At 46.4% G+C, this 13,185-nt stretch overlaps 1 protein-coding gene across 4 annotated transcripts in view; it reads right to left on the reverse strand.

Annotated features, from left to right (window-relative positions):
* LOC137432268 (ras association domain-containing protein 8) overlaps window positions 1–12,949 on the reverse strand; it is a 98,844-nt gene extending 85,895 nt beyond the window's left edge. For 3 of the 4 annotated variants that reach the window (XM_068124053.2, XM_068124057.2, XM_068124054.2), the window contains exon 1: window positions 12,765–12,949. The gene's annotated coding sequence lies outside the window, so the exon portion shown is untranslated. Of the gene's footprint in view, window positions 1–7,476; window positions 7,538–12,764 lie in introns of all 4 variants that reach the window. The other variant, XM_068124058.2, reaches the window with a different exon arrangement.
* Between the last annotated feature and the right edge of the window lie 236 nt (window positions 12,950–13,185).

Below are 13,185 nucleotides of genomic sequence, written 5' to 3' on the forward strand. Positions count from 1 at the left end.
CATGGTTGTTGCGTCGGACGGCGGTGGGTCCCATGTCGCCGCTGCCATGCGCCGTCCTGCAGCGGAGATCTTGTCGGCTTCTCTGGCAAGGGCCCGGGGATCTGTGATCGTCGTGCTTGCCAGGGCGAGGCGTACCGGGTTAGGCAGCTGACGGAGGAACAGCTCCCGGAACAGGAATGCCGGAGAGTGCTCGCCGAGCAGTGAAAGCATGTAGTCCATTCGCTCGGAAGGGCGCGTGTCGCCGAGCTCAGGCAGTTCGAGCAGGCGCCGTGCGCGTTCCGCCGATGGGAGGGCGAAAGCATCGAGGAGAAGCTGCTTAATCGCGCCGTATTTGTCAGCGGCTGGCGGGCTTTCGAGGAGGCTCAGGGCGCGGGCTGCGGTAGCCGACTCGAGCGCAGCTACCACATGGTGGAAGCGGGTGTCGTCGGCCGTGATGCCTCGCAGGGCGAACAGGGACTCCGCCTGTGCGAACCAAACCGCAGCGTGAGCCTCCCAGAAGGTAGGCAGTTTAAGGGCGACTGCCGTGTCCATGTCGATAGGTCACCAATGAAGGAGCTGGGGCTCCCACGTCGATCAGAAGAATGGACGCGACAAAAAGCTGGAATTCATCTGAGTTGCTTTATTGAAATCAAACACTCAGGCACTCTGAAAACCCGTTTTCGGTCAGCAATATATATCTATTAACCCAGGGGGTTTGCCCAGGCCCGGCGCCAGGGGGCGTGGCCCAGCGTCCTGGCTGCGGCCTGGCAAGTTGAGGGCGAGCCTGCCCGGGCATGCCCGGGCATGCCCGGGCGTCCCGACCGAGGCCTGGCAAGTTGAGCGCGGGCCTGCCCGGGCGTCCTGGACGAGCCCGGCATGGTGATCGCTCCGCGTCCTTGATAGGTGCAAGGCGATTGTGAAACCCCAGCGGCAGCCGCTACACTATGTTAGTTTGTCGTGCCTGTTCTTTGTGTCCTTTGTGACCTCCTTAAAAACAGCAAATTTCCTGTTAGGAATCATTTTCAATTTTGTTTGACTGCCAGACAGACAGAGTAAATTTTTTATCTCACTTCTCTCTCTCCACATGCGTAATCGGGACGACTGGTTGCAGTGGTGTGAAGACTGACAATGGTGCAGTGGTGTGATAGTTTTCCAAAACTAGCAAGAGAGTGAATGAACAGACAAATAGGAGGGACAGAGAGGAGAGGAGGAAACAGCAACCGATAAGTAAGGGGGTTTTATTACATGTAGGGTTAGTGGGGGTATAAAAGATTGTGGGAAAAGATTGAGGGGAGGGGCGGAGCGACTAAGGATGGTGGTGTACGTGCACCGCCCTATCAGAATGGCTTTTACACCAGCAATGTCAAATGCCAAAACTGTTTCAGCAACGGCAGCAATCTTCGTACAAGATGATCCGTCCAAGCACCGTGAGCACACCCAACTCACACAAAATGTTGTGCAAGCTAAACAGACGCACATTTTCACAGCGTTCGACACCTGATTATTTTGAAAATTAATGACATCACAAGCCGAATGTGTGAAGATGCACAAGTCCACATCAAAACACCCCTTAAAGCTGTGCAAACGCTTAACCGCCACCTCCGAGTCTATTATTTTTGGTGAACCATTCCCTTTTACTCCTGTGTCTCCTTATTCTACTCCAATCGGTGAAATTAACCATTGTGTGTTCCTCTGTCAGTGTTACAAATATCACCTTCCATCATTCAAGTTCCACCACAAGCATCAAATTATGGATAAACTACAACAATGCGACTGTGTTGCTAATATGCCTCCGCATAGTCCCACAACGGGTAGATGCCATCGTTCACTGTCCTAAAAAATAAACAGGTTTGATGTAAATCCCTTCAGTTGTTCTCAAGTATCACATTTTTACCCGACATGACAGGTTTCACATCGATCGGTGAAGCAGTTTCAGAGAAGGGATTTTTTTAAAATATCGGCTTTCCAACTAATATGGCTGCCATACCACATGACATATGACCTTAAAATGTACACTCTGCATATGTATGGGTAGGAGATCACGTTTGTGAAGTTTCGTGTTGATTGGATAAGGTTCATTTTACTATCCAAGATGGCTGCCAAACCACGTGACCTATGACATCATCATTTTCATACTATATAAAACAGTGCTGTTAGATATTTGTAAAATTTCGCATTATTAGGGTGAGCGGTTTCAGAGATATAATTATTTAATATTTTACTTCAATCCAACATCGCTGCCAAACCATGTGACCAATGATGTCATAAATGTAATATTTCAATGCAAATGGGTCATAGATCATGTGCATGCAATTTCAGCTTTTTAGGATAAGGAATTCGATTAAAACATTTTTGGCTGGTATACCACTTCACCCATGATGTCATCATTATGAAGCTTTTGTTACCCATTGGGAGTACTTGAGAATGTGCCAAGTTTCAAATTTTTCCATTCAGGGGTTTCCGAGAAAGAATTTTTTAATTATTTGCCTTTAATCCAAGATGGCTGCCATACCACGTGAATTATGACGTCACAATTATCACAAAAACATTCTGCAAGGGTGTCACTCCTACCCTGAAAGTTTCATCTCAATCGGACATATGGTTGCTGAGAAAAACGAGGTTTAGCCCGTACGGGCGGACGGGACGGACGGACAAAACGAAAACATAATCGGCGGAGGCATAAAAAAAGGTCTAGGTTCTGTCCAATCAACAACTTTCACCTGAGTGGGTCATCAAATAAACGTCACTTCCACCTCGATTCCATTTGTCTGTCATGCCAAACGGTCTCGTCAGCACCCCTCCCCAAATCAACGCCCCAATCGATAGTCTCGTCCCTTCAGACCGACAAATCAGTGGTTGAGAGACAGCGCTTCGGACAGGTGGCAGTCCCATTGTGATGAAATCAGGGAAGCGTCCCTGGAGAGTGGAGGGAGTGAGCCACGTGGTTTGGCGTCCCCAAGCCACAACTCCCAAAGCGGCCATAGCTTACACACTGTGCTTCGCACCACAAAAAAAAACTCAGCTAATATCATGATCCAGAGAGCATCACCACGGGTTTTTACACGAGCAAAGCAGCATGGTATATTGGTATATTCCTACAGGATTCACTTTCAAAGGGAATTGGAAGTGGCACCCAATTTGCTCGAAAGATTCCATGCAGCTGTTGTGAGCAAAGACTCGGCCCGAACAAATCTAGGCCTCGTTAACATCTGCTTCGCATCCGATTTGCACACGTGTGCCGTTACATAGGTGGCTTTATGAACAAACTGGTAATCAGTAGAAACAAGCATTGGCAATAACTCTAAAAAGAGGGCTTTATGACCCTGAGGCCATTAGCCGCTACTGCAGGGAACAGTAAAAGCTCAATGGAGGAAAACTCACAAGGCAGCTGGTACAACAACGCCTCGGAGATAATAACAAACAATACCCGTTACAAGCTCTTGGAAAACACAACCGGCCGTCGAGCACGTGGAAGCAGTGGCATCCACAGTTCAGATCACGTGTGCCAAACAAGTCAAATGTTTTGTAAGCAGCATTTTTCAATATCACGAATGTTCGTTTTATAGACCAAAAAATTGTCCAGGATACATGATTTAAAACATTCTAAAGTTTGTTTGGGGACGTGGGTTTGGGGGCGTGGATTAGGGGGCGTGGATTAGGGGGCGTGGGTTTTCGGGCGTGGGTTTGGGGGCGTGGGTTTAGGGCGTGGGTTTAGGGCGTGGGTTTCGGGCATGGGTTTGGGGGCGTGGGTTTGGGGTCGTGGGTTTGGGGTCGTGGGTTTGGGGTCGTGGGTTAGGGGGCGTGGGTTAGGGGGCGTGGGTTTGGGGTCGTGGGTTTGGGGTCGTGGGTTTGGGGGCGTGGGTTTCGGGGCGTGGGTTCGGGGCGTGGGTTTGGGGTCGTGGGTTTCGGGGCGTGGGTTTGGGGTCGTGGGTTTGGGGGCGTGGGTTGGGGGGCGTGGGTTTGGGGGCGTCGGTTTGGGGGCGTGGGTTAGAGAAATATCAATGTATTGCTGTTTACCGCAAACTCGCAGCTATCCCAGTCTTAGCCAAATGCAATCCTTACACTGAGCGGAGTATGCACTTGATATATACCACTTGAAGCCCTCGTTAGGCCAATCTCAACAATGAGGAAACTACACCATGGTGACACCAAGCGGAGACATCATCAAATGAGAAAATCCTTCTGCTGGGAAGTTTATCCCCCATCCATAATCATCATGTCGACTACCCTAAATGACCCCATTCACACCCACATGTGTCCTCCCTGCTCTTAATCCTACTCTGCTGTTGGTGTTTCCCCCTTTCCATTTTGTTTCCGTCCGTTATGCTCTAGCTCTTCCATGAGCCTCGATCATGTATACAAAGTAAACCCATGCTTATGTCGCTATTGCCAAGCGTGAACACACTACACAGGTGAAGGGTTTCCGCATCATGTATCAGTCTGTGAACGAGTTGTGATCGGGTTGAGTTGATCATGATCGGCATTGCCCTCCTACGCTTACGGAGTGACCGCCGTTGTGCGATTTTAAAACACCATTTCCTTACTCCCAAGTTGGGCTTCTGATGGTCAACCTTCCCTTCTTCAAATGCAAACAATCCATATTTATAAAAAAAAAAAAAAAAACACTTTCTTTCTCTTTCTCTTTCTCTACAAAAATACTATTATTACATTGGACATACATTTTGATACCAAAATCTAAATGGGACTCTCCAACGTTATCTCGTTGAACCGGAGCGGACTCTGCCCTTTTGGCCTCTTTGTCACCTTCCTGCAAGCTGCGTTTTAAGCCTTTCCTAGTCGTCCCTCTCCCTGGATCAGCATCCAGTGAACTCGTTGTTCAAGCAGTAAAATCAGGACGTCTGGGAAAGCACTTAACCCCTGGGCTGCCCAAGCATGGGCCTGAACAGGCAGGGTGAAGGGAGTGGAAATGGATTCTCCATAAAATGGTTAAAACAATGGCAAAAGAAAACTATAAAAAGAAAAAAGCACCAGTCACACCAGAACAATCGCTATAACGATGGAATTATTGAACGATAATGATACGCCATCGTTATCACTTCCATAACTTTTTATTATTTACTTTTTTGCTGTGACGGGATGGCAGGATGGCCTAGACTCCAGAGGTATGCATATACTCACTCACCTCTAAACTGTGCACCTAGGTTCGAATCTCGGCCCACCTATAAACTGTCATCCCAGTGTTTCACAGATAGGGTCATTCATCAATGTGCGTGCCGTCCTTCGGACGGACGTTAAACTGGGTGTCTCGTCTGCGACATTAGTTGGTGGACCTTAAAGATCCCATGGTGTCGTTTGCGAAGAGTCGGCGAGCCATCACCTACACCCTGAAACAAAATCCAAATACCTGCCCTGGCTACTTAGTCGACAGTCAGGCCAGTTCACGAAAGACCTGGGCCAAAAACTTTCCCTGGCCAACCCCTCAAGATCCTGGGAATAGTTGTGGCTGTTAAGAAGAAGTGTTTATCGCTGCGATAACGAAACCGATACGGACTACCTGCCAATCGATGACTGTTTACGCGTCACGTGCATTATGGCGCCAAGATGGAGGAAGAGCAGCGTGAGAGCAACTGATCTTTACACCGCAACTCCTCCCTGCGGGTTGGAGAAACCCCACGCACCCGCAACTCGTCTCTCCCAATCTCATTCTACACAACAAAAGCAACGGGAACGTGTCCTCCTGTTCTCCACAGTCTGCCATCTTAGTGGGAAAATGAAGTGGGTGTTGGTTGACAGGTGCTATACAATTATTTATTATAGAGCCTGGTATGATGTAGAGTGAGGCCATTAGGATTTACCACCTTGTGTGACCGAGGCTCAAAGCAAAATTTGTCGTCAAATCTGCTCTGCGCTCTTGGATTAGACAACTATATAAATATACCTTGGATTAGATAACTGCAATCTTACACTGAGCGAGTATGTACTTAATATTAACTACTTAAAGTGCTCCATCACACCAATGAGGAAACTGCACCTTGGTGGCACCAAGTGGTGACGCCATTAAATCACAAAAACGTTCTGCGGTGAAGTTTACCCTTACCAAAATGTCCTCTCGGAAAGCAACTTCTTTAAGTCTCATAAGATGTCCTCTAAGATTCCTCGAGGACATCTTGAAAAATGATGTTTTTCCTAAACGATGTCAAAGAAGTACTTTTAAGCTTTGTAAATCAACAAACACCTTTTTCTTCATCATCATCATGTACCATGCTCTTTACAGAGCGTCGGTGTTCCTGAAGCAGGTACTAGGCAAAATCCTGGTCAAGTCGCCACTACGATTCGGGAAGTCAGGGCAGGAATTTGGAATTTGGTCAGGGTTCCGGCGACAACTCGCCGACTCTTCGCGAAGGACACCGTGGGATCTTTAAAGTCCACCAACTAATGCTGGCAGATGGGACGCCCCCATTTAACGTCCATCCGAGGGACACCTTGATGAATCGCCGTGTGCCTGTGAATCACCTGGATAATAGTTCATAGCTGGGTTGGGATTCAAACCCAGGTTAGATGGCTTCAAGGCCAGTCCAGTCCAGGCCATTCTGCCAGCCCCCAACAGCTTCTTATGGAGGAATACTAGACTATGTCAAGACTAGTGTCCCTCTGTGTTGGCAAACAATAGGTTATATAAAATGGAGGCTCGCTACGGTCTCTTCTCTCTCTTTCTCATTAAAGGTCGAGGGGGAAAAGTACACACAAGCACGAACCAATGTGTGCAGAGGCGTAGGACAACCTATCAGCACCTATCAATACAAACATATCATCACATTGGTATCACAAGGATATCCCCAATAATCAACCAAATATTACAATGACACTTGTTCAAATGCAACGGAGAGGACCAAATTGATGAAGGCGAAGTCAGAGGAGGGGAGCATATGCTGTAAAAACAATAAAACAGGTACTTACATCAGAAGCAAGAAAACTGTTCAACAAACATTCACAAATCGGAAAGGTGCTCCAGATTTTGGAAACCAGGTAACAGGACCCCAGAACGAAAACCGATTTGAATAAGTAATCGGAAGTTCGCAAAAAAACCCAAAATCCATGAGGAAGTAAAGAACGCCATGATGTTAAATATAATTTTTTTTATTTTTTAGATCCTAATTGGGTCTCATTCTGCCATCAAACATCCATTTTCAGAGAGAACGACCAAGAGCGATGTTCACAAATGTTCCATCACGGGTGTTTCACGATGAAGTCTTATTAATAGTGTGTACAGGTGTCAAGGCTCACGGAGGAGTCGAGAATAAGTTGGCCAAAGGGGTCAACGGACAAAATAGATTAGAACCAGGGGGCCAAGACCATGTGGATAGCTGTGCAATTAGTCAAAGGGTCGTGGGGGACGAAACAAAGACCCTTTGGTTATAAATCCAAAAGCGGCGCAATTTTTCGATTTGTAGATTTTTTTAAAAAACCCAACAAACCAGGGTCACCTTTGACTTTGTTGTGCCAAACATATAATAAATGATTACATAAACGATTTACCTTTTGTGACACACCATCCGAGTTATGTACGAGCTTTGCCTTTGACTTTCCCTCGCTGTGCCTGTTAAACATTAAAGCATTTCAACTTGAGAGGTCACCGCGAAATGACAGCAAAGAACGAGTGGCATGAGCAGGTGGATCAGGGATCCATGTGAACAGCACAGCAAATGTAGCGGATCATTACTTATTCATCATTCACCGAGGATCGTAATCAATGGAGCGACAAAGGGAAACACACCTGCCTTCCTTTTGATGATTACCTTCATACTGAGACCCTTCAAATCCAACAAACCCTCTTATCGTATAAACAACCCAATACTACAACACTGTTAATTTGCAAAAAAAAAAAAACATCCTCACAATCCCGCGGTAAGACAAACAACAAAGGGACAATGTTTTATTGATCATACTAGAGAAGAAAGCCTCCATTAAGGACATGTTAATTCCCCTAGAATTGGGCTATTTTATTATGGCTTGTAATACCCTCTCCCACGGGAGCGACACCACACGATACATATTAACATGGAGAGAATTGGGGTGCAACCCCCAAGCCTGAAACCCCAGGACAAAAATTTTTAACGCCACAAATCCAGCCAGTGCGCACCCCAACCCCAAGTATACCAACGAGCTTAAAACACATTCTGTCCAGCGGTTCACAGAAATTCAGAGATACACACACACACACACACACACACACACACACACACACACACACACACACACACACACACACACACACACACACACACACACACACACACGTGGCCAAAAATATTGGCACCTTTGCACATTTTTCAAGTAACTCACAATTTTCTCTAAAAATAAGTTGACATTGACAAAAGTATTTGGTCTCCACAATTCTTTTTTCACTGTTAATATTACAGAACCTTTGTTTTTGATTAACTTAATATATCCTTTTAAATCAGAAAACAAAAAGAAATGGCATTGACAAAATTATTGACCCCCAAGACTTAATATTTGGTCGCACGGACTTTGGACAAAATAACTGCAGTCAAGCGCTTGCTATAGCCATGAATGAGCTTCCTACACCTCTCTACTGACAGTTTGGCCCTCTCTAGTGTAAACTGCTCCAGTTCTCCCAGATTTGAAGGGTGCCTTCTCCCAACTCCTGTTTTCAGATCTCCCCACAAGTGTTCAATAGGATTTAGATCTGGACTCATTGCTGGCCACTTAAGAACAGTCCAGCGTTTTGTATTGAACCATTCCTGGGTGATTTTTTAAGTGTGTTTGGGGTCATTGTCCTGCTGCAAAATCCATGTCCTTCGACGGAGACCCAGCTTTCTGACACTGGGTTGAACATTGCGCTCCAAAATGCCTTGGTAATCTCTTGATTTCATGATGCCATGCACACATGCAAGGCACCCAGTGCCAGAGGCAGCACAGCAACACCAAAACATCACTGTAGGGAAGGTGTTCTTTTCTTTGAAGGCTTCATTTTGTTTACTGTAAACATAGAGATGATGTGTGCTTTACCAAAAGGCTCTAATTTGGTCTCATCTGTCCACAGGACATTCTCCCAGAAGGATTTTAGCTTGTTCATGTGTGCTTTGGAAAACTCCTGTCTGTCTGTGTGTCTCTGTCTGTGTGTGTCTCTGTCTCTATCTCTCCACACACACACACACACACACACACACACACACACACACACACACACACACACACACACACACACACACACTCTCTCTCTCTCTCACACACACACTCACACACTCTCTCTCTGTGTGTGTGTGTGTGTGTGTGTGTGTGTGTGCAGCAAACTCCAATCTCACCCACCTGGGTCGACTAGCATAGAACCCCCTTTCATTGAGTTGGTGATGGATGGTGCAAGTTGAAACTGTTGTACCTTGTGTCTGAAGGTCAGCTTGAATCTGTTTGGCAGTTGATCGAGGTGCTTTCTCCACCATTCGAACAATTCTTCGCTGCAATCTTCGATCAAGTTTTCTCTTGCGGCCAAATCCAAGGAGGTTGACTACAGTGCCATGGGCCTTAAACTTCCTGATAACATTGCGTACGGTGGATACAGGAACATCAAGGTCTCTGGAGATAGACATGTAGCCTTGAGATTGTCCATGCATGGTGTTACGGATTCGTCACTTCCGTTGTGGTGGTTTGCATCCACTGTAAATATTTCTGATTCCATGTACTATTATTGTTCTCAAAAGGTTTATTGTCCATGAACTGTTTTCAAAAGGTAAAAAAGTTAATGTTAAAAGAAACAGGAAACCGGATCGGGAACCGGACGACGAAGAGGAAGAAGAGGAGAAAAAAGGGCGGAGCGAGGGAGTCGGACAAGAAAGCCGAGTTGCTCCGAGTTCGGAATCGAACGTTGGCGAGCAAGAGTCACTACCGAACTTTCGGGTTTCCAGGAAAGGAATTCCTGCGACAGAGTTGTCATCGCTGTGACCGATCAACCTGCGTGTCAGGTTTTTTGGCGGTGGATTCCGAGGAGAATTATCGCCGGGCCGTTATGTCTCAAGAGTGGGTCGTCGGCCATTTTGACTCGCGCAGGACTTGTGCTTCGCTCGCGGTTTCGTCTCTTTTCGGCCATTTTCACCGCATTCAGACGTCGATCTGGGGCGTGTGTGTGACGTGGCTTTTTGAAGGTTACTTCGTCCATACCCGAGGGTGTGATCTCTCAGTCGCCTGTAGGGTGCCTTTGGATTTCCCAGTCGCCTTGAGGGCGCCTTTGTATAGCTTCGGTGGTGTGACTGTACTTGCCATCCGCACGGAATTCTGGTCTCGATTGGACATCGTTCTGGCGATCGCTGGAGCGAAGCAACTTCGTCTTGAATCTGGGAATAAGAGACATTGGGGATGTTCGTGTTTCACTCACTTGGAGCACAGTGAGTTATATATTACAAAACTGATGGTACCATCATAGGACATATTGATTGTACTTTTGAATACTATTGTTGTTGTACTGTTATTCTTGTGTGATCTTAATACAATATTTGTTTGCGAGTAACAATTGGGGTGGCTTCTCCATTGATCTTTGACACACAGAATAACACATTTTTCTGCCGTGACTCCTCTCGGGGCTCGGAAGTACACCGTGACCAGGGGTTAGGCGAGGAGCACGTAATATTGGCTACAATCTTGTGTCTGACTTCCTCAGACAATTCTCTGGTTTTCTTTCTTTTCTCCATGCTCATTATGGTACACAGTGACACAAAACAGCAGAATGACCCCTTTTCTCTCTTCAAACTGGTTGAATGAGTGATTTTTATATTTCAGGCATCTGCAACTCATCACAGGTGAGTTCAATTCCAAAGTAAAGGAGAATCACCTGCTTGAAATATAATTATTTCTAACAACTTCTAAAAGGTGCCAATAATATTGCCCGGGCCATTTTATAATTTCTGTGGAGAATAAGCTAAGATTTAATAATATTTTTCAGCTTTTTTTGTTTTGTTCCACTGTAAACCAAAGAAATACAAATGTGGATACCAAAAGATTTTATAATTTCAACAATTTTCTGGAGGTTGTCCAGAGACACACACACACACAAATACGTATACACACAAATACGTACACACACAGAAATACGTGTACACACACACACACACACAAATACGTGTACACACACACGCACACAAATACGTGTACACACACACACACACACACACACACACACACACACACACACACACACACACACACACACACACACACACACACACACACACACACACAAATACGTGTACACACACACACACAAATACGTGTACACACACACAAATACATGTACACACACACAAATACGTGTACACACACACAAATACGTGTACACATACACAAATACGTGTACACACACACACAAATACGTGTACACACACACACAAATACGTGTACACACACACACAAATACGTGCACACACACACAAGTACGTGTACACACACACACACACACACACACACAAATACGTGTACACACACAAATACGTGTACACACACACACACAAATACGTGTACACACACACACACACACACACACACACACAAATACGTGTACACACACAAATACGTGTACACACACACACACACACACACACACACACACAAATACGCACACACACAAAAATACGTACACACGCACACACACACAAATACGTGCACACGCACACACACACAAATACGTACACACACACACACACACACACACACACACACACACACACACAAATACACACACACACACACACACACACACACACACACACACACACACACACACACACACACACACACACACACACGACCTGGTAGGTTTCCATCCCACCTTCTGAAACCCACCCACGTGTACAGTGCAGATAATAATCAACGACATACTTCTCGAATTCTTGTATGATTAACAACGAATGCATGTCCGAGAGGTATTTGATTTGAGAAAAGTCTGTACAGGTGGATTGATATTGTACACGTGTCGTGGGGAAATAGATTGGAGGGAGTAAGGAAAGTGAGCATGGGTAACAGAGGGATGATGTTCAACTTGAGAAGAGGTGACATTCTTTCCTACCCTGCACTATGATGTTAAACCTCCTTTTGATTTCGTGGGGAGGACACCAGACTGGAATCGCTGAGGATCCCAAGCTTTGGGATCCCAAGCTTCGAGAATGTGTTTTAAGGATTTCGATTCCAAGTTCCTGGAATAATGACGAGATTCCCACCCGTAAACAATGAGATGACGGGCAGCACTACCTGGTGACGAAGGTGCAGACGAAAGAGCACCTTGATTTAAGTTTGTGACGCACGAAACTTTTAAACAATGGTAACCTGCACTAGCTGCGTGTCCGTCCGAAACCAAAGGGGACAAATTCGTGGCCGAGGCTGTAGACCCGCAATAAATAAATAATTCGCCTTCATTTTGTAAATTATTTAAATAAAACACACAAGCCGGATCTTTGGTCCAGCGGATGAAGACTTCCATGTTCATTGCCCTGGAATCCTGGATGATGCGAATTCGAATCCCACGACTACTCACTCTCGCCAAGCCGCACCTGGCAAGAGTGTCGTGTGCCTCCTCCTCACCCACCCTCACTACCACCAAAAACGAGTCGAGGGAGGTCTTCGTCGTCGCTGCACAAATCACGATCCCAGGCAAAATCCCACGGCTATGAAAAGATCCTTTGGTTGGACCTGGAAGTCATACTCGTGAATTGGTAGAACCTCAATGAGGGATATAATACAACGGTGCGAGGACAGATACCTGGAGCACGCGTGCGATCCCCACGGTTCCCCGACTACCTCTCGGACGCACCGGTACTCACCTTCCCCGCCGCGTCCTTCGCACCAACCGCGCTCAATGTCCTCACGGGTCTCTTTGCCTCTTTCGACGAGCTCGCCTCCTCCACCCACTCACTCACTCACTCACAATCAATGACCCACGCACAACGCGTGAACACACACACACAGTGAGCACCCGGACCCGAAGAAGCCGCAGAGATCTCCGCAGAAGGGGCGTTAAAGGGGCGTCCAGCAGCGCGCGCGTTTTTAAAGGGGGCCCGCATGCGCTCGCGAGGAAAAAAAATACTCTGTCTCGCTCGGCTCTGTGGCTCCAGGTGCCATGGCAGCGAGCGCGCCAACAGAAAGAAGAAGAAGAAACAACTTTCTAATGAACGTGCTTTGCTTGAACCTCATCACCTGTATTTACTGTGCATTTGTCAGAAAATTGAAAGGTAACATCATTGG

This window comes from Myxine glutinosa, chromosome 8 (genome assembly GCF_964187855.1).
Source record: "Myxine glutinosa chromosome 8, kmMyxGlut1.1, whole genome shotgun sequence".
Classification (NCBI taxonomy): Eukaryota; Metazoa; Chordata; class Myxini; order Myxiniformes; family Myxinidae; genus Myxine; species Myxine glutinosa.